This window comes from Mauremys mutica, chromosome 9, assembly GCF_020497125.1.
Source record: "Mauremys mutica isolate MM-2020 ecotype Southern chromosome 9, ASM2049712v1, whole genome shotgun sequence".
In the NCBI taxonomy this organism is placed as follows: domain Eukaryota; kingdom Metazoa; phylum Chordata; order Testudines; family Geoemydidae; genus Mauremys; species Mauremys mutica.
Window position 1 is genome coordinate 76,842,027 of NC_059080.1, and position 23,186 is coordinate 76,865,212.

Consider the following 23,186-nt stretch of genomic DNA (forward strand, 5'->3'; position numbering starts at 1 on the left):
GGATGATATGGTGCTGACATGATGTGGTGTATCCCATTTGCCTTCATAAAATTTTGAAACTCCTGAGAAACGAACTGCGGTCCGTTGTCACTCACAAGTTGTTCTGGCAGACCAAAACGACTAAAGAGTCCTCGTAGTTTTTGGATAGTACTCTCTGAGAAGTGGACAGCATTATAGAGACTTCTGGCCATTTAGAGTGGGCATCTATTGCCACCAAGAACATGCTTCCTTCAAGGGGGCCAGCAAAGTCAACGTGAATACGTTGCCACGGGTTTTCAGGCCAGTCCCATGGGTGTAGGGGTGCCCACTGGGGTGCATTCCTCACACCCTGACATGACATACAAGCTTTTGCCTTCTCTTCAATAGCGCTGTCCAATCCAGGCCACCAAAAATAGCTTCGTGCAATTTCCTTCATGCACACTATTCCACAGTGACCGGAATGTAGCTGTTCTAACATCTGTGATCTCAGTGGTGGTGGAATAATGACATGTCTTCCCCACAACAAACAACCAGATTGGACCGATAACTCCGTCCGCTTGGACATGTAGGGAACAAAGTCAGATGAGACCGGAGAGGTTTGTCGACATTTTCCATGCATCACCAGGTCCATAACTTGGGACAATACTGGGTCAACGCGAGTTGCCTTCTTTATCTGAGTAGCAGTGATGGGTGTATTCTCTACCTGTTCAAAGTAGAAGATTTCCTTTTGGGCACTATCTTGATGTTTGACCGGCAAAGGCAACCTTGAGAGGCCATCTGCATTGCCGTGTAGAGTGGATTTCCGATATTTGATTTCATATGTGTGTGCTGAAAGTAACAATGCCCAACGTTGCATACGACTAGCAGCTAATGGGGGAATGCCTGTGTAGGGTCCAAAAATTGACATCAGAGGTTGATGGTCTGTAAGAAGAGTAAACTTTCGCCCAAACAGGTACTGATGAAACTTCCAAATTCCAAAAACAATTCCTAATGCCTCACGTTCGATTTGGGCGTAGTTAGTTTCTGCTTTGCTTAGAGTGCGTGAAGCAAAAGCAATAGGTCTCTCTTCTCCTGAAGGCATAATATGTGACACGACTGCTCCCACTCCATAAGGGGAGGCGTCGCAGGCCAATTGCAGTGGTAAGGATGGATCAAAGTGCGTTAGAACTTCAGAATTTAGCAATGCATCCTTAGCTTTGTTAAATGCAACATCACAGGCTTCAGTCCACTTCCAGGCCTTTTTCTGCCCAAGGAGCTCATGAAGTGGTTTTAGCAGTGTGGCTAACTGTGAGATGAACTTTCCATAATAGTTCAGTAGTCCTAGAAACGAGCGCAGCTGGCTTACATTTCGAGGTGGGGGAGCCTCCACAATAGCTTTAACTTTTGCAGGGGCCTTATGAAGACCTGCAGAATCAATGATGTGTCCCAAATATTCAACAGAGGGCTTGAAGAATTCACACTTGTCTTTGCGAACTCGTAGGCCATACTCTTCCAGTCTTTGTAGGGTAGCCTCTAAATTCTTTAAGTGATCCTCTTCATTTCTTCCAGTGACCAGGATATCATCCAGATAGCACTGAACTCCTGACAAGCCACACAAGATCTGGTCCATAGCCCTCTGGAACAGGGCGGAAGCAGACGTTATTCCGAAGGGTAGGCAACAGTATCGATAAAGCCCCTTATGAGTCGCAATAGTCAACAGCTCTTGGGACTTTTCATCGACGTGCATCTGTAAATATGCTTGACTCAGATCAATCTTACTGAACTTTTGTCCCCCAGCCAGGCCTGCGAAGAGGTCATCGATGCGGGGAAGCGGGTATTGCTCTGCACACAACACTGGGTTGACAGTGACTTTAAAATCACCGCAAATCCGGAGAGAGCCATCTTTCTTCACGATTGGAACGATAGGAGTGGCCCATGAGCTATGGGTAACTGGTATTAGGACTCCATTGGTGACCAGGCGCTCCAGGTCTGCTTCAACTTTTGGCCTGATGGCATATGGCACAGTTCGGGCTTTCAGATATTTTGGTGGACTGTCAGGTTTAATGTTCAATGTCACAGTGATTCCCTTCATACTTCCCAAATCATCTCCAAAAACAGCAGCATGTTTCCTTAGTATAGGGGTTAGACTGGTTTCTTCTTTAATCATCCGGTGCACTTCTGCCCAGTTCAGTTGAATCTTCCCAAGCCAAAACCTACCCATTAAGGCTGGGTAGTTACCTCTCACCACAAACAGTGGCAATTTAGCAGCCTGTCCATTGAGCTCCACCTTAACATCAGTAGTGCCCAGCATAGGCACAGCTTCTCCCGTATACGTCTTCAGAACAGTTTTTGTTGCCTTAAGCGGAAGATGCTGTAGCTTTTCTTTATACACAGTCTCAGGAACCAGTGAGACGGCTGCACCGGTGTCCAGTTCCATGCGTATACGTTTGCCATCCAATAACGGGGTTACCCAGTATTCATGTGAGTCCACTGCCAAAGACAAAACATGCAGTGGCACTTTCTCTTGCGCTGAGGTGTCACCTTGATCATCCTGGGTCTGCTCTAGGGTATGCAAGGTTCCTCTTTTTGTCGGCCAGACCACAGGCCTCTTTTTCTTTTGTTTACAGGCACACTCAATGTGTCCCTTTTTGCCACAGTGTCGACACACCAGGTACTTACACCAGCATTCTGATGCCTGGTGACCCGGCTTACCACAGCGGTAACATTCTTGACTCTGCACAGTTTTGTGGGTCGGTTCTTGTGACACTTTTTGCACCCTAGGGGATGCACCGATGTATTGCGCCTCCCTTGTAGCCAGTTCCATGGAGACAGCAATATCAACAGCCTTCTGTAAGGTAAGCTGAGCCTCTGTCAGTAGGCGCTTCTGTATAGCTTCACTGTAGAGGCCACACACTAACCTGTCACGCAGGGCATCATTTAACATTTCTTTAAATTCACAGTGTTCTGCTAGCTTTTTTAAAATGGCTACAAATTGTACAACTGTTTCATCTTCCTTTTGGTCTCTTTTGTGGAACCTATATCTTTCAGCAATTACCAGTGGTTTTGGGGAAAAATGAGACCCTAGGATTTCCACAATGTCACTGTAAGATTTAGTTGCTGGCTTAACAGGGTGTAGTACGCTGCGTAGCAGGGAGTAGGTTTTAGCCCCTACAACACTTAAGAATATTGGCACCTTCTTCGCTTCTGTAATGTCATTTGCAATAAAAAAAAGCTCAAAACGCTCAGTATACACATGCCACTGCTCTATATTCTCATCAAAAGGTTCCAGTGGCCTGGTCAGAGTAGCCATGATTTTAGTTTCACTTTCACAGTCAGTGCAAACAAGCAGCTTTTTTGTTTGTTTGTTCTTTACCTTGACTTCTACTTCCTTCTGTTACTGGAGCAGCACTGGAATCTCACCCTCGTCGCCACTTGTTATATCCTTGGGGGCAGCCGGTTTAGGAAGAAATCACTTGAGGCCAGACAGCAGACAGCTAACAAAACCACCATTTTATTTACAGACTCAGAGAACTCACTCAGCCGGCTGAAGCTGGCTGAGCTAACCCATAATAATCTAACTCAGTTGCCATAGCAACGAAAACCATGACAACCAAATACACAACAACAAGTCCAGCTGATCAGGCAAAGTTGACTAGTTTACAAACCTTTCCGTGCCCTGGTTGAGGGAAAAGAGGAGATTTGGCACAAAGTTGCCTGAGAAGCATAGCCCTCGTGTCTTATCAATTTCCTCCTTTGGGAAGAAATATATTCTAATTTTATACAATGCTAGTTTCTACTTTTATTACAGACTATTTAGGGTCATTTTAAAATAAATGAAAGGGTGTGGTGAACACTCCGTTTTTATGATTAGTGTCATTTCAACATGCTGCTTGGTTGGTAATGACAAACTGGCCAAATTCATCCTAGATGTAGCTCCATGGACTTCTATTGAGTTACATCTGAGATGAATTTAGGCGACAATGTTTACAAACCATGGAGATCTGATTTAATTCAGAAACAGTACAGGAAAAAGCAGAGTGAAACAGACTGACTACAGCGAGATACGAAGAAGTAATTATGATAATCATTCTGTTCTTCAAGATGTGCCAAAATAGAGATTGAGGAAATTATCAACAAGTTAGTTTAATATCAATACTGGGAAAAATACTCTAAAAAATAATAATTGATTTGGATGCACTTAGAAAAGCCTAATGAGTCATAAACACTGTGGCTTCTTTAGCAGAGATCATGCCACACAAACTTAATGCCTTATTTGATAAAAGTACAAGGACTGATATAGAGCCTGATCCTGAAGTTACATGGGAGTTTTGCCTGAGCAAGGACTGCACAATCAGACCCCTACTACATACACACAATGAACTGACTAAAAGAAGAGTGTTATATCAAATTTGTTCCAAAATTTACATTGTGTAAAAATAAACTTTTACAAAACTTAAGCCCAGTATCAATAAAAAATGTTTCAGAGTTGTCATGTTATACCAGCAGAAAGTCATCATCATTCCACTAGCCGCCTCCCCTCTCCAAATAAATACCCCCAGCAGTAGGATGACCAGACAGCAAGGGTGAAAAATCAGGACAGGGGTGAGGGTAATAGGCACTTATCTAAGACAAAGCCCCAAATATAGGGACTGTCCCTATAAAATCGGGACATCTGGTCACCCTACGTGGCAGTGTTTGCAATCCAAATATTGCAGCATGGTGCTTGTGCATGAGGACAGAAAACTAAAACTAACTAGAAGCAGAACTAAAGGCGACTAGTCTAGTGTCAGTCTTCCATCTTAGAGCAATAAGGGAACCAACAGCACAGATAGTGACTCTCACATTCAAGCTTTAAAATACCAGGTGTTTTGTGCTTCAGAGTCCCTTCGTATTCCCTACCCCAATCCATACGTGGTGGAAAATGTCTGCTTATGGACTCCACCTGTACCTTCCCTTAGGCACATATGTCTCTTCCACCTCCCTCCTTCGTGAACAGTGGAACTCAGAGTAGAAAGATAATAGTCCTCTGTGGTGAGGATCTTCCTTAAAGAGGGTTCCCTAGGGCTAGGGTTGGCTGCAGGAGTCTATCAGCACAGCTCCACTGAAGCCAAGGGAACAATAGGGGACAAATCTCTGCAAGCATAATCTTGCGAAGATTTCCTCCCTTTTAGCCCCATCCTGTGGGTTTTACCATAGGAAAGAATGATCAGGACCATGCTTTTATACTGACAATGTCCCTTTAGCCCATTTACATTTTAGTAAAGTTTGATACAGTCAGTTGTACACAAGATAGAGTGACATTTGAATAGCAATAAATGTGTCCCATCAGACATTTATAATATTGCTCACATTAAATGTTAGTAGGTGATCCAGACTTCATTGATTCTTTGGAGGTGAGCCAAAGTCTCACATGGCTTATATCTATAATTCTTCGTATTTAAACTAGGGCTGTCAAGTGATTAAAAAAATGAATCACAATTAATCACACTGTTAAATAATAATAGAATACCATTTATTTAAATATTTTTGGATTTTTTTCCTACATTTTCAAATACAACACAGAATACAAAGTGTACAGTGCTCACTTTATATTCATTTTTATTACAAACATTTACGCTGTAAAAACAAAAGAAATAGTATTTTTCAATGCACCTAATACAAGTACTGTAGTGCAATCTCTTTATCCTGAAAGTTGAACTTACAAATGTAGAATTATGTACAAAAAATAACTGCATTCAAAAACAAAACAATATAAAACTTTAGAGCCTACAAGTCCACTCACTCCTACTTCTTGTTCAGCCAATTGCTAAGGCCTGGTCTACACTAAGGGGTGGGTGTCGAACTAAGGTACGCAAGTTCAGCTACGCAAATAGCGTAGCTGAACTCAAACTACCTTAGTTCGAAGTACTCACCCATCCAGACGCCGCGGGATCGAAGTCCGCGGCTCCCCCGTCGACTCCGCCACTGCCGTTCGCGGTGGTGGAGTTCCGGAGTCGATGGGAGCGCGTTCGGAGTTCGAACTATCGCGTCTAGATTAGACACGATAGTTCGAACTCCGAGAAGTCGAACGCTACGCATCGACCTGGCAGGTAAGTATAGACGTACCCTAAGACAAACAAGGTTGTTTACATTTGCAGGAGATAATGCTGCCCACTTCTTGTTTACAATGTCACCTGAAAGTGAGAACAGGTGTTCCCATGGCACTGTTCTAGCCGGTATCGCAAGGTATTTATATGTCAGATGCACTAAAGATTCATATGTACCTTCATGCTTTAACCACCATTCCAGAGGACACGCGTCCATGTTGATGACAAAGTCTGCTCAATAATGATCCAAAGCAGTGTAGTCCAACTGCTTTGGATCATCATCTCAGTCAGATGCACCCAGCAGGAGGTTGATTTTCTTTTTTGGTGGTCTGAGTTCTGTAGTTTCTGCATCGGAGTGTTGCTCTTTTAAAACTTCTGAAAGCATGTTCCACACCTCGTCCCTCTCATATTTTGGAAGGACTCTTCAGATTCTTAAACCTTGGGTCAAGTACTGTAGCTATCTTTAGAAATCTCACATTCGTACCTTCTTTGCATTTTGTCAAATCTGCAGTAAAAGTGTTCTTAAAATGAACAACATGTGCTGGGTCATCATCCGAGATTCCTATAACATTGAATATATGGCAGAATGCAGGTAAAACAGAAGGACACATACAATTCTCCCTGAGGAGTTCAGTCACAAAATATTTAACACGTTATTTTTTAACAAGTGTCATCAGAATGGAAGCATGTCCTCTGGAATGGTGGTCAAAGCATGAAAGGGCATATGAAGGTTTAGCATATCTGGCATGTAAATTCCTTGTAATGCTGACTACAAAAGTGCCATGTGAACACCTGTTCTCACTTTCAGGTGGCATTGTAAAGAAGAAGTGGGCAGCATATCTCCCGTAAATGTAAACAAACTTGTTTTTCTTAGCAATTGGCTAAACAAGAAGTAGGACTGAGTGGACTTGTTGGCTCAAAAAAAATCTACATTTGTAATTTGCACTGTCACAATAAAGAGATTGCACTACAGTACTCATATGAGGCGAACTGAATAACACTATTTCTTTTATCATTTTTACAGTACAAATATTTGTATTAAAATAATAATATAAAGTAAGCACTGTACACTTTATATTCTGTGTTGTAATTGAAATCAATATATTTGAAAATGTAGAAAACATCAAAAAATATTTAATAAATTTCAATTGGTATTCTATTGTTTAACAGTGTGATTAAAATGTGATTAATCGCGATTAATTTTTTTGAGTTAATCACGTGAGTTAACTGCAATTAATCAACAGCCCTAATTTAAACTGAATCTTGGCTTGTTATCAGTGATACACTGGATGTCATCTTTCTGATCCTTAAGAATTGTGTCCACATGGTCAGAAAGGGCCTACATGTGACTGATGTGAGGAAGCGGTTTTCTGTGATTGATAATGATCTATTGGGAGATGCATTGAGCTTAGTAGGAACTTCTTACAGATGTTTTTGTCATAATGACTTTATTACAGGTGTCTTTCAGTTATCAGTTAGGTAAACCAGATACCATGAAAAGATGAGTCATTTTCTTTGTCTATTTTGCTGTAAACATGCATGATATATTCGAGGAAGAGTTGCTGGGTGTTAGCTGGGAATGAATCAAGCTGGAAAGTCACTTCTCCACACTGACTTGGCATGCATAACCTTTCTTTCTATATTGATCTTTGACTAATAATCTCTGTTAAATAAATTTCAATGTAGCCTGATTATTCAACATCTTGTATTATTATTAAAATGCAAACTTGGGACTTAAAGAAAAAAATGCAGGAATTTGCTGCTAGTGCAAAAAAAAGCCAGAACACTGCTACCATCCACGTTGGCTTGCATTTCCTGTCTTGGAAACTCTGAGCACACACATAAATTGTTTAGTTACACTGCTAAAACAATATAAGATATACACTCTACTTGGCACTAGTGAGGCCTCAACTGGAGTACTGTGTCTATGTGCCAGACCTTAGGAAAAATGTGGACAACTGGAGAGAATCCAGAGGAGAGCAACAAAAATGATAAAGGTTTAGAAAGCCTGACCTCTGAGGAAAAATTGGCATGTTTAGTCTTGAGAAAAGCTGACTAAGGTGGGACCTGACAACAGTCTTCAAATATGTTATGGGCTGATATGAAGGGAACTGTGATCAATTGTTCTCCATGTCCACTGAAAGTAGTACAAGAAGTAATAGATTAGATATTAGAAATAAATTTCTATCTATAAGGATAGTTAAGCTTTGGAACAGGCTTCCAAAGGAGTTTGTGGAATTCCCATCATTGGAGGTTTTTAAGAACAAGTTGGACAAATACCTGTTGGTAACGGTCTAGGTTTACTTGTTCCTCCTTCAGTACAGGGGGCTGGACTTGATGACTTCTCATGGGCCCTTCCAGCCCTACATTTCTTTGAGGGGCAGGCAATTTCAGCCAGATATGCACTGTCTGGGACACATGGTTTTTGGACTGTGCAAAGTCATGTGGGCTTGCTACAACACTGCTCGTTTAACACATGGCAAAGTCAAATTGCTCTATCATTGTCAAAAAAGCCTGTATGACATGCCTCCCATTTTGCTGACATATAACACCTTCCATAATTACTGAAACCTCAGAATGCACTTTGGATAAGCACTCTAGTGTGTTACTGAACACATGGGATTTTAAAATAAAGGAAAATTGTGCCTAAATTGCTAATCACAGAACTATGGAGCTTTTAAATGTGGTCTGATATTGTTATACATTAGTCATTTTATTCATGCACAGAGATGCTTCTCTCCTTTAGAAATTTCACAGTATTATTCTGGTGGAAAAATACCTTTTCTTTACATAACTTGAACAATATTAGGACAACACTGTGTCCAGGGATGTATTTGTGTCTCCAGGTATTTCATTCATTGCTAAGAGCAATAAGAAACTCCTTTAAAGAGTTTAAGTTCATGTCATGCTTCCAAGTTCTATATTTCTTATTTGAATCTCTGGTTTAGCTAGCAGATGTTTAAAAAAACCTGTAGCCAGACAAATCCCTATCGAATACACATATGCAGATGCTGAAGAACATATGTTATTCCAGCCAATGTCAGCATATAGAATTGGAATTTTTCCTCCTGATTTGCTTTTTTTTCTTTTGTGGTATGGCATAGTAATGTATTTCCATGGTTCCAACCGCTTCTGGACACCATGAAAATACACCAACGCTCAGTGAGCTGAGTTTTACTATCCTGCATAGCAAGGTCATCCTCATTAGGGGGCTTTCACAATTCACCTTGGCCAACAGACATTTAGAGATCAGCCTTTTTTGCAGTATGGCATCATATCAGCACCCATCACCCTTCACAGAGGGATCTATATTTTTGACGGTGGATGATGGCACTTAAACACATTCCTAATAGCATATTTAGAAAATCCTGTGCTGATCCAGCAACATCATGAGGGTCTTAGAAAGCCTGCTTGTGAACTTTCTCTATTTCAAGCTAACTGAGATCAGACTTAAGATAAATAAAAATTCCTTGTCTGGCACTGACCTTCAGTGTGTGCCCATTTGGTGAGCATATTTTCCTACCTGATGTAAAGTGGCTGCTTCCCTGTCTCTTTCTTTCACCTTTGTTTGGGTATTCAGCTGCAAGCAGTAAAGTTTGACTGATTTACTGTATATTATTAATTTTCAGATCGCTGTTAATGTTTTGCCACATGGCTCTGGAGATGCCTACAACTCTATGCAAACTGGAAATGTATATGCCTCTTCATCCAGCATGCACCGTAGAGACTGAAAAACCCAACTCTCCCCCCCCCCCCGCCTCCACACACACATCATGCATGTATTAGCCCCACACAAACTACCCGATTCGCATTTATGGTGGAGTTGAGCCCCCCCTTTAAAATAACTTTTTTCCCTCGGGCTGCCGAGCAGCATGTCTATTGGACGCTGTTTTAGGGTGTGAAATATACGCCACTGAGCTCTTCTGTACTCATGGCACGGGGAGCAGGAAACCTATGCACAAGGTCGCCTTTATTTTATTCAGTCCTCAGCACAACTACATGTCCGTGTGCCTTCCCCTTCCAAAGCACGCAAGTTGCGATCAAACAGCTGAACACCCGAGAGGGGAATATCGGGAACAGAGCAGCCCAGCCGCTGCAGAGCAAAGTTTCAGCTCGTTCGGTCCCCTCGATTCGCCTCCCACTGGGCCAAGTTCTGGAGGAGGAACGAAAAGTTCCCTGCTCCGGGCGTGTAATGAAAAGGTAGACAGACAAGCCCCGTGTGAAGAGGCAGACAACGCAGCCCTGCCCGACTCTGGATGCAAGCTGCACCCGGCGGGGGAGGGGGTCAAGCGGCAGCAACCGGAGGAGAGGAAGGGGGCTGATGGATTCGGGGGAGTCTCTAGGCTCCACTCATGCGTGGGGGGAAGTGGGAGGGGCAGAGGTCACAGGGGGTCTCCCGGGAGGGAGAGGAACCGGGGGAGTGAGAGACGAGCGGGACCCGGCTGCGCAGCAACGCCTCTTGCTATAAATCTTGGGGGTCCGAGCCGCAAAGGGATACAAGCGCGTGACAGGGGACGGGCTGGCGGCGGCTGCTCCTAGCAGAGGGGGGGAAGATCCGGAGGAGCCTGGCTCGCCCAGGGCTGAGCTGCTCGCCCCAGCCAGCGCGCACAGAGCCCGGGCGGGACCTCCCGGCTTTGCCATTGCACCGCCAGCTCGCCACGCGGGGCGCGCACCAGCCTGCAAGTTCCTGCTGCCTTGTAAGTTTTTTTCAGCGGGGGCTTCATGCATAGACTGTACTGAGGGCGGCGGGGCGCGTGCACTTTAGCAGCACCGAGGAGGGGGCAGTAATTCTAAGTCTGTCAGTACTTCAGGTAGTAACAGCCCTTGTGGTTTTCCTTTCTCTCCCCACATCAGGGCCATCTGCCACTCAAGCACTGCGGGGGCTACTTTATAGACATCAGTGAAAAGTTTAAGGTTTTTTGCATTTGCTTTATGAGAGCACTACACTATTCTCCATTGTGTCGTGGTTCAGTTGCTTTTAAAGTTAATTGATAGGACAGAATTGCAGGAAAATAAGTTTACAGTATATTTGAGGGAGTTAATTCGTATTTGTTGGGCATTGGATTTTCCCTTGGAAGGTGTTTTTGTTTCATTTTCATCAGAGGAGTATTGGTTCAGATTATTTTAATTTACTCTTATTTTCACAGGAAAAAAAATGTCCAGTTGCCTAATGAAAAAAATGTATCCATGGTTTCCAATCTGTTACATAGTTTTATGATAAATTTATACTTTGTTTATATAAAGTTGGAAGTGGAATCCCTTTTCCCTTGCCAAAATGCAATCATCTACAAGCAGACCCCAGCATGAAGATAGTACAGTTGCATCAAGGCCAATTTATTGAAACCATGCCACATACTTATCTTTATTTTGTAGATAGCTAGATAAGTCCAGCTTGCAAACTCACAGCCATGTCATGTGGATGCTCTCTAATGTCTTGTCAACAGTTCCAAGACAGAGTAAAGATGCCACTTACCAAAAGTGATGGAACTTAGAGCAGTGACCCCTCTGACTCAGGAGATTATTCAGGCTATTCATAACAGACCATATGGAGCCCTGGTGTAACTCCATGAAAGGCACCAGAGATGACAATGGTGCAATCTCTTCTGTTTACTTTTATTACAAATCCAGACTGAACATTCTAAAGGGTTGGAAATGCAGCTTTCGCTATTAATGTCAGATATTGGTTTGGTCTAGATTCTGTAACTTTCTCTCTGCATAACCAAATTTCATTCCATGTTTTCTGAACGTGTGGAGAAAAATACAGCAACAGGAGGTTTCTATATTTTAACATTTAATATTTAAGTGACTGCAGACCTTAAATGTATGAGGTACAATGCTTGTAAAAATCTATGATATGTTATTTACAGAGACATGCATCCTGGAATATCTCAAGATCTGAGCAAACCCATTGGTGCCAGCAAAGCAACTGGATAAATCACCAATTGGTTCACAGTATTTACAAGTAATCAACTTGCAGAGTCAAATTATGCTTTGTTACACCTGTGCAACTCTTCTGAAATTAATAGAGAATTAATTGGAATGAATGGCAGGATTCAAACCATAACAGTTTGCAGTTCATTTTGAATTTCCACAGGTATTGGGAGCGTAACCATATTGTATTTTTAAAACCAATTGCCATAACATGGGGAAGTTTAGTAAATAAACTTGGTGAACCTGTCACTTGTAATTGCTGGAAGTAATGAAACCTCTCCAAATTCAGTCTGTATATTCTTGATGGTAAATCACCACTCCCTTTAACATAGCTGTGTGAACACAACAATGCTGTGGATTAGAATTAAAGTCAATAGGATCTGCCTGAATAAGGGGGGTTGAATATGGCCTAAAGCAGGTAATTAATGTGGTGATGTTAAAGTGCTCTGGCAGCAGCATTTTATGATTAGACAAACCTTTCACACTCTTGATTAGGATGATCCTTTTTGTTTTACTGACCTCATAATCTTTTAAAACAATCTTTTACTGGTATAATTCTCCAGCTGGAAATGAGCATTTGTTGTATATTTTTCATCTCTACAAACCCTGAACCACATTCTCACAGCAATGTTAAGTCAGGAATACGTCCCTTGAGTACTTCCTGATGTACTTGCTAAGAGTGGGAAGCTAATTTGCCCCTTTACTGCTTGTTGTACGGGGAACAATGTTCATCTTGAGATTTGAAAATAGTGGGCATAATTGTTGTGCATTTTGTTGACTGAAATTGAGTTAATTCCTGATTTACACTAGAGAAGGGGAAAAGAGAATTGGTCCCGTTGTTCTGAGGGGGGTGACATGTCCTATCTTCTAGCCTGGCAACAGCCCTTTGCAATTTGCACATGCCATACCAACCCATGGTAATAGGAAGCTATCTGTTTCTATGACAATCATGACAGGCAGTGGTGTTAGTACCACAGCATTGCAGAAAGGAGGAACACGGTGTCTTGTCAGGTTACATCACCACTCTAGATATTGTTAATTAATCTCCCAATGTAAGACAAAAAAGTAGTTCAATTTCTACATTTTATCTGCGAACTAATAATAATGTCTGCCTAGTAGCTTCCTTTTTGCCACTATTGTAAGTGTGTAAAAGAAAGAGGCAGAGAGACAGATTGTGGAAGTAGAGTCCAATTTACACTTTAATTACACCGCTGAAATATTGTACTGTATTTGCAGACCTAAAGGTGATTTTTTTTTCCCTCTTGAAGTCTACAGCATAACTGATGTATAAAACTCTCTTCTTGGGCTAGATAATCTATTCTTTTAAAGTGCTGATCTACTATGAGAACTGACTGAAATTGGCATCATGGTGTTACATATTTATTGCCTCTCAACAACTTTCAGATAAAATCTGTTCAGTTAAAAGCTCGTTTTGAAGGCTACCAGCCATCAAAACTCAGCCTGGGATCTGAAAGTCAAATGGATTTTTTTTTTCTGGGTCATGGATTAACACCACTAGAGTCTCCTTAATCTGAATTTAATTAACAATTCTGCTGATAATGCATGAGCCAGAATCGATTCCATTTCAGTCTCCTGGTGCTGTATGGGATCTCCAGAGCTATCAAGTGTAAGAGGTAGGAAATATTTATTTTACTCAGTAAATTAAGCGGATATTGTGAATACATAAAGAGAGCTGCTCTCTGGAGCAGAAAATGTTCAGAGTGTATTAATATTCAGAGTAGAATGATACTTTAAATTCTTGACAATTTCATTTCAGATGGTGGGAAAGCACTGCATTTATTTGGGCCCACTGCATAAGTTTTCTGTACTGTAATCATTTTTAAGTACCATATTTTGTAATGAAATAAATATTTAAAAATCAAATCTCTTATTTCAGTATTACCAATCTCTCTGGCAATCCCCTGTGCTTCCGTACCATCGGTCACATTAACTACACAAATATGGGAATGCCATTGTTTAAAAAAAATGATATAAATTACAAGCTCCAGGCACAGAGCACCAATTAAACAACTCTCACTAGTGAGAAAGGAGAGCCTCATGTATGGATACTAGACCAAACATTCACAGTCATGCATTCAAGTACTAACTAACCCTCCATTTTCTTCAGGACATTTCTGGAACATATTTTTCCCATGTGGAAATAAAGCAGCCAAACTCCTTGCCAGCACAAAGCTCCTCTGTCATGATCGGTATTCTCCTGCAGTGCTCAGACTGCAACCACCTCCCTGTATGACCCCAACGAGATGCCAAGCAGTACAAGGAGAATAAGAAACTGCTCTCGACTATAATTCCTCACATTTTACAGCATCTGAGCTGTTATGTAAAACCTATAGTGCTTTCTGAATTTTAGACACACTGCTATGTGCCTAACAATTCCATCTCCTTCTCTTCCCCAGTGAACTTCATAAAGGATCAATTCCTGTCCATGGTTTCATATGTACAACTCCTATTGAACATAGTAGAAGCTGCAGGCATATAACAAAGTTACTAAACATGGCATCATTTTAATTTCCTGGTTCCGCTTATGACTTTAACATACTTCCACACTCCACAAGGTGTAGAGCAAGGTATCGGATCAGGGCAAGCTTTTGTTAGACACATTTTCTTTCAGTTTAAATGACATCAACAGATTTACCTCCCCCAATATCATTTCCATTTACATGTACCACTTACAGAGCAGGCACTCTGAAAACACCACTACCTAAAAGAGCATGTGTAAAAGTATCTCGCACCACACTATCTTTCTCATCCAATACAGCTGTGCACTCTTCAGTCAAATATTCAGTAGCAAATCACAGCTTCTAAAGAAAAATTAAAAGTAGACAGAGATACATAAAAATGCTCATGCTTCTTTCCTTTCTTTGTAGGTACCTGATCTGAAATATTGAACACCTTTCTCTAATCCCTGTTGTTCTGCTGCTTCTAACTTTTGTACTTTGCAAAATATATTTTGGCAAAAAAATAGTATTTGATAAAGGTGCTTAGCCCATGTCTTCACACTAAGAAGAATCTGCATTATTTTGAACACTTTGGGGGACTCAATGGATAATAAGAATACTTTAGACATCATAAAATATATAGTTCCTGGTACTTTGTTTTGGACCTTTTTTAGCCAGCAGTCTTGGGAGGTTGTTTTTACTATAAATCATAGCAACTGTGATTGCTCACAACAAAAATGCCTATGAAACTAAATGGTTAGTTTAATCATTTACAGACTTATCTTTTAGATAAATGATGGACCAAGCTAAAATGACTTTGGGTTTTCAAGTGAATCATAACTAAAAGTGGAAAACAGGATGGTCAACAAAGTGTGATCTTTCTATTCACTTTTGTGCCGCCTCCTCAAACTATTACAGGTTTACTCTCCTAATCACCTCTTGCAATCTTCATTCCATATGGTATCTGTGAGATAGCAGAACTATCCTGGTACGACATGTATCAACTGTGTACAAATATTGGCTAGCATGCTTGGTTATCATTTGTGGTGTTATCTGGTATCATTATTCCTTAGCACATCTCCTGTAGGGTAGAAAAGGAGTAACAATTGAAGACAACCTCACATCAATAAAACAAGGCACCAGTTAGTGGCATGATTGTGGGAGAGAGAGAAAAATCAAATAGCAGCAGAAGGCAGCACTGGCAATATCTGAAGAAATGTGCTAAAGTCAGGCACCCTAAGATGTAGGGTGACAAGGCGGAACGTGAAGGGAAGATGCTCTCGCTGGTGCCTTTTAGGAAATAACTGTTAGATACAAGGCCACAGAAATAATGTATATTACCAATGTCTGATTATAGACTCCCTTGAGGGGAGACTTCCTGATAGAAAAGTGAGGGTGGGTACCTCTACTCCCCTGCTCCTTACCTCTCAGAACATACACATTTCCCAGTGGCTGAAAGATTGCTGGCTAATGACACCACTGTGCTTAGACACCACTGTGATGGGTGCAGTACGAGATCCCAAATAGAACAGATTTCTCACTCCACTTTAACCTTGCCCAAAACGTAGAGGTGTATACTGAATGGAGTACTGTGCCTCAGCATTTCTACCTCAGACAGACCTATGTAAAGCTGGGGAAACATTCCTGGAAACTTCTGCATAACAACTTTCCTTTCATGTTGGCGGGCTTAGGCAAGGAAAAAAGAACATTTTCTAGTGAAGTCAGATAAAATGTTTTTCTATTGGCAATATCCTCCAGCTGGCCCTTGTTCTAGTTTTGCTCTCTCCTGGCAAGCTTGTCGTCTTGAAAGATGAGCAATCACCCTGAACACTGTTGCCTAAATAACATACATACCACATAATCTGCCTTTATAAGGGCTAACAACCCTTTCCCCTGAAGTTCCCCTTTCTCTTTCGCTCTGTCCTTGAATTTATCTCCCCATTATTCTTCCACTTGTCTCCTTCTTTTCTCCCTATCTCTTTCTCTCCTGAGGGGCTTCCTTTTCCACTATCCTCTCACCTATGCTCCTGTTACCTGAAGGGTTGAGGGTGGGTCTGCTGTCTCTGGCAGCTGTTCAATGTTCTCTCTGCTCTGAGTTTTCAGTTACAGCCCCTCGTGTAAGCATGAGAGGAGCTGGACACAAAGAGGCAAGTTCCTCTACGAGGTCCTGGAGTGGAGAGAGAACAAGAGAGAGTCTGCTACCCTCCATTCCCTAGCAGCAGTTACCCACAACAGCGCCTGGTTCCTCTCTCCTACGGAATACATTGTATTGTCTATACCCATGCTCCTGCTCCATTTAGCTGCATGCACTGAGTGGGTATCAACGGGTATTTTAGAAGTGCTATTCTACTCCTGCACGGAGGTGCACCTCTCCACTATTAACTATTTTTCCATGTCATTTACTCCTATTCTTTGCTTTCTTTGTCTTAATCAGTTTTAACCCATGACAAGTGTGATGGATTGGACCCCCTTTTTGGGGTGCCAATGGATGTGCTGGGGTCCCACTAAGCTCACCTGTCCTACCAGCCTGGGTTTCCCTTACTCTGTGATAGGCTCTCAAGTCCCTTTCCAGCACACACACAGACAGGAACACACCCAGCTGTAGAATCTCACAGAGTCTGAGATTAGCTCTCTTTGGGAGGGCTCAGCTAGGGGAATGCCCAGCTTTCCAGTGCAGACACCCTCTCGAGTGTAGACCCAAAATTATATTGTCTTGCGCTATACAGAGATCTACCTAGTGTAAGCTCATAAAAATCATCCCCTCCCTCAATGTGGAGGGAGATATGCACATCTTCAAAGATCCATTGTCTTTCCTAATGGCTCATCTAGGCCAATTGCATACTGTCTGGTGGGCGTTTCCCAGATGTAACCACAGTTGTAATTGTTACATAGTCAATATTCCTAACTTCAGATACAGAAGTGATACATGTATACGAATAGGATAATCATATTCAGTAAAACATAACCTTTTCAATGATACCTTACATGACGCATCTTGCATAAAACATCTTAGTTATATCATATTAATATAACAATATTTCTATGAAGAATATGGGGTGTAGCATCACAACAACATTCATGTCTAACCCAGTTACCAAATTTTCTTAAAAGCACCTTATAAGAGAACTTTTTAAAAAAGTTAACTAAATATCTTCATACTCTTCTTTAACAAAATAGTGAATAATGTTTCTATCATACAGTTAGGCTACCTTCACACAGAAGGTAATTCTATTAGTATCAATTTTCTCTACTATTTCCCTGGTACCAAAGTAAAGCTCACTGGAACATAATTGCTGGGATTGCTATTAGAACTTTCTGGTGGGGACAGCCCTGGACCTCTGTGAGGGCTGGAGAAATGAACACAGGACAGGGAGTCAGGAGGGCCTGAATTCTAATCCTGGCTCTGTCACTTACTCTCTGTATGATCCAAGGCAAGTTTCTTCAACTTCAGTAAAATGGGAATTACAACACTTATCCACCAGTCTTACAGGGATGTTGTGATGAGTGATTTCATAGAAATGTAGGGCTTGAAGGGACCTTGAGAAGGTGGCAGGACCAAGTCAACCTAGACCATCATCGACAGGTGTTTGTCCAACCTGTTCTTAAAAACCTCCAGTTATGGGGATTCCATGAACTCCTTTGGAAGCCTATTCCACAGCTTAACTGTCCTCATAGTTAGAAAGTTTTTTCTAATCTAAACCTCCCTTGCTGCAGATTAAGGCCATTGCTTCTTGTCCTATCTTCAACGGACATGGAGAACAATTGATCACCATCCTTGTTATAACAGCCCTTAATATCTTTGAAGACTTATGAGGTCCCCCCCCCTCAGTCTTCTTTTCTCAAGACTAAACATGCACAGGTTTTTTTTTAACCTTTCCTCATAGGTCAGGATTTCTAAACCGTTTCTCATTTTTGTTGCTTTGCTCTGGACTCTCTCCAATTTGTCCACATATGTCCTAAAATGTGGCACCCAGAACTAGACCTAATACTTCATGTGAGGCCTCACCAGTGCTGAGTAAAGAAGGACAATTAGCTCCCATGTCTTACATGCACCATTCCTGTTAATACGCCCCAGAATGACAAGCAATGAGAGGCACAAAGTAAAAGAAGCAGTGAGAGGCAAAAAGGCATCCTTTAAAAAGTGGAAGTTAAATCCTAGTGAGGAAAATATAAAGGAGCATAAACTTGGGCAAATGAAGTGTAAAAATATAATTAGGAAGGCCAAAAAAACAATTTGAAGAACAGCTACCCAAAGACTCAATAGTAATAGCAAAAAAAAAAATTTAAGTACATCAGAAGCAGGAAGCCTGCTAAGCAACCAGTAGGGCCACTGAATAATCGAGGTGCTAAAGGAGCACTCAAGGACGATAAGGCCATTGCGGAGAAACTAAATTCTTTGCATCAGTCTTCACATCTGAGGATGTGAGGGAGATTCCCAAACCTAAGCCATTCTTTAGATGACAAATCTGAGGAACTGTCCCAGATTGAGGTGTCATTAGAGGGGGTTTTGGAACAAATTGATAAACTAAACAGTAATAGGTCACTAGGACCAGATGGTATTCACCCAAGAGTTCTGAAGGAACTCAAATGTGAAATTGAAGAACTACTAACTGTAGTCTGTAACCTATCATTTAAATCTGCTTTTGTACCAAATGACTGTAGGATAGCTAATGTGACGTCAATTTTTAAAAAAGGGGTCCAGAGGTAGGAATAAATGGTTAGTTTTCAGAATGGAGAGAGGTAAATAGTGGTGTCATCCAGGGTCGGTACTGGGACCAGTCCTATTCAACATATTCATAAATCATCTGGAAAAGGGGGTAAACAGTGAGGTGGCAAAGTTTGCAGATGATACAAAATGACTCAAGATACTTAAGTCCCAGGCAAACTGCAAAGAGCTACAAAAAGATCTCTCAAAATTGGGTGATGGGGCAACAAAATGGCAGATGAAATTCAATGTTGATAAATGCAAAGTGTAATGCACATTGGAAAACATAATCCCAACTATACATATAAAATGATACAGTCTAAATTAGCTGTTACCACTCAAGAAAGAGATCTTGGAATCACAGTGGTTAATTCTCTGAAAACATTAACTCAATGTGCAATGGCAGCCAAAAAAGCAAACAGAATGTTGTGAATCATTAAGAAAGGGATAGATAAGACAGAAAAATCGTATCACCTCTATATAAATCTGTTATATGCCCACATCTTGAATACTGTGTGCAGATGTGGTCTCCCCATCTCAAAAAAGATCTATCGGAATTGAAAAAGGTTCATAAGGGCAATGAAAATTATTAATGGCTTCCATATGAGGAGCAATTAATAAAACTGGGATTTTTCAGCTTGGAAAAGAGATGACTAAGGGGAGATATGATTGAGGTCTATAAAATCATGACAGTTGTGGACAAAATAAGGAAGTGTTATTTACTCCTCATAACACAAGAACTAGAGGTCACTAAATGAAATTAATAGGCAGCAGGTTTAAAACAAACAAAAGGAAGTATTTTTTCACAAAACTCACAATCAGTCTTTGCCAGAGGATGTTGTGAAGGCCAAGACTATAACAGGGTTCAAAAAAGAACTAGATAAGCTCATGGAGGATAGGTCCATCAATGGCTATTAGCCAGGATGGGCAGAAATGGTGTCCCTAGCCTGTTTGCCAGAAGTTGGGAATAGGTGACAGGGGATGGATCACTCGATGATTATGTGCTCTGTTCATTCCCTCTGGGGCACCTGGCATTGCCCACTGTCAGAAGACAGGTTACTGGACTAGATCGACATTTGCTCTGACCCAGTATAGCCATTCTTACATTCTTTTGTTGGCCTTTTTTGCAACTGCATCACATTGATTCATATTCATTTTGTAATCCACCATAACCTCTAGATCCTTTTCAGCAGTACTACTACCAAGCCAGTTATTTCCCATTTTGTAGTTGTGAATTTGAGTTTTCCTTCCTAAATGAACCACTTTTCATTTGTCTTTATTGAATTTCAACTTATTGAATTAGACCAGTTCTCCAATTTATTAAGGAAGTTTGAATTCTAATTCTGTCCTCCAAAGTTATTACAAACCCTCCCAGTTGGCCAGTTTGGTATCATCTGCAATTTTTATAAGCATACTCTCCACTTCATTATCCAAGTCACTTATGAAAATATTGAAAAGTACTGGACCCTGTGGGGCCCCACTAAATATGCCCTCCCAGTTTCACAGTCAACCACTGATAATGACTCTTGGAGTATGGTCTTTCAACCAGTTGTGCACGCACCCTAGTTTGCTTATGAGAATGCAATGTGCAACTGTATCAAAAGCCTAACTATAATCAAGACATATCACAACTATTGCTCCCCCACATCCACTCAGCCAGTAACCCTGTCAAAGATGGAAAATAGCATTGATTTCTCAAGAACAAATCATGCCAAACCAACCTGACTATTGCTCATTATCCTATTATCCTCCAGGTACTTACAAATTGATTGTTTAATAATTTGTTCGGATATCTTTCCAGGTATCACAGTTAGGCTGACTGGTCTATATTTCCCTGGGTCCTCTTTGTTCCCCTTTTCAAAGCTAGGTACTATGTTTTCTTCCAATGGGACCTTATCTACCAGTTCTCTGAGTTTGTTAAAGTCTGCTTTTTTAAAAATCTGTTTTCCTTAGTCTGCTGCTCTTACTCTTTTCTTTCCTTAGAATCATGATATCCATCATTTCGTGATCACTTTCACCCAAATTGTCTTTCACCTTCAGAATCCCTAATGACATTTGTTAATGTCTGTACTGTGCTTAGTCACCCTGGATAGTTGTCTGAAAACATCTGCTCAATGTGCAGCAGCAGTTCAGAGAGTTAACAGAATGTTAGGAACCATTAGAAAGGAGATAGAAAAATATCAAAATGCCACTGTCTTATCTATCTAAATTCAAGGTAAGCCCACACCTTGAATATTGTGTGCAGTTCTGGTAGCCCCATCTCAAAAAAGATAGATTAGATTAGAAAAGCTACAGAGAAGGGCAACAAAAATTATTAGGGATATATACAGCTTCCATATGAGGAAAGATTAAAAAGGCTTTGACTGGTCAGCTTAGAAAACAGATGACTGAGGGGTAATATGAGAGAGGTCTACAAATTCATGGATAGTCTGGTTAAATTGAAAAAGGAAGTGTTATTTACCCCTTCACATAATAGAAGAACCAGTAATCAGCCAATGAAATGAATAGGCAGCAGGTTTAAAACAAATACAAGGAAGTACTCCTTCACACAGTCAACCTGTGGAGCTTGTTGCCAAGGGATGTTGTGAAGGCCAAAATGTATAACTGGGTTCAAAAAAAAGAATTAGATGAATTCATGGAGGATAGGTCCATCAGTGGCTATTAGCCAAAATGGTCAGGGATACCACACCAGGCGCTGGGTGTCCCTAAACTTCTGAGGGTATGTCTACACTACGGGATTATTCCGATTTTACAGAAACCGTTTTTTTAAAACAGATTGTATAAAGTCGAGTGCACGAGGCCACACTAAGCACATTCATTCAGTGGTGTGCGTCCGTGTACCGAGGCTAGCGTCGATTTCCGGAGCGTTGCACTGTGGATAGCTATCCCGTAACTATCCCATAGTTCCCGCAGTCTCGCCCGCCCATTGGAATTCTGGGTTGATGCATGATGGGGCAAAAACAGTGTCGCGGGTGATTCTGGGTAAATGTTGTCACTCAATCCTTCCTCCGTGAAAGCAACAGCAGACAATCATTTCGCGCCCTTTTTCCCTGGATTGCCCTGGCAGACACCATAGCATGGCAACCATGGAGCCTGTTTTGCCTTTTGTCACTGTCACTGTATGTGTACTGGATGCTGCTGACAAACACGGTACTGCAGTGCTACAGAGCAGCATTCATTTGCCTTTGCAAGGTAGCAGAGACAGTTACCATCCCTATTGCACCATCTGCCATTGTAAATTGGCGATGAGATGATGGTTATCAGTCATTTTGCACCGTTTGCAATTGGAAATTGGCGATGACTGTTATCAATCCTTTTGTACCGTCTGCTGCTGTCATGGGTGCTCCCGGCTGGCCTCGCTGAGGTCTGCCGGGGGTGCATGGACAAAAATGGGAATGACTCCCCGGGTCATTCCCTTCTTTATGTTTTGTCTAAAAATAGAGTCAGTCCTGCCTAGAATATGGGGCAAGTGTACTAGAGAACCAGAGAGCACAGCTGCTCCGGGTCAGAGCCCCAGAGATCCCGCAGAAATGATGAGCTGCATGCCATTCTAGGGGGTGTCCCTGCAACAACCCCACCCATTGCTTCCCTCCTCCCCCAACCCTCCTGGGCTACTGAGGCAGTGTCCCCCCATTTGTGTGATGAAGTAATAAAGAATGCAGGAATAAGAAACACTGAGTTTTTAGTGAGATAAAATGAAGAGGAGGCAGTCTCCCGCTGCTATGATAGTCCAGGGAGTACAGAATCTTCTTTAGACATGAAAGGGAGGGGCTGATGGAGCTCAGCCTCCAACTGCTATGATGAGGACGGTTATCAAGCCTTTTGTACCATCTGCCGGGAATGACCGGGAGTCATTCCCATTTTTACCCAGGCGCCCCCGGCCAACTTCACCGAGGCCAGCCAGGAGCATTCACGGGCTGATGATGACGATGGCTACCAGTCATTTTGCACCATCTCCCACCGGGAAGGGGATGCTGGTGTTCAGCGCTGCAGCACCCCGTCTACCAGCAGCATGCAGTAGACATAGGATGACATTGAAAAAAGGCG

The 23,186-nt window shown here is 41.7% G+C and overlaps 1 protein-coding gene across 3 annotated transcripts in view; it reads left to right on the forward strand.

The window, feature by feature from the left end:
* The first annotated feature begins 10,499 nt into the window (after positions 1-10,499).
* The window catches only part of AGTR1 (angiotensin II receptor type 1), a 50,905-nt gene continuing 38,218 nt past the window's right edge, over positions 10,500-23,186 (forward strand). For all 3 annotated transcript variants that reach the window (XM_045029790.1, XM_045029789.1, XM_045029792.1), the window contains exon 1: positions 10,500-10,741. The gene's annotated coding sequence lies outside the window, so the exon portion shown is untranslated. The remainder of the gene's footprint in view (positions 10,742-23,186) is intronic.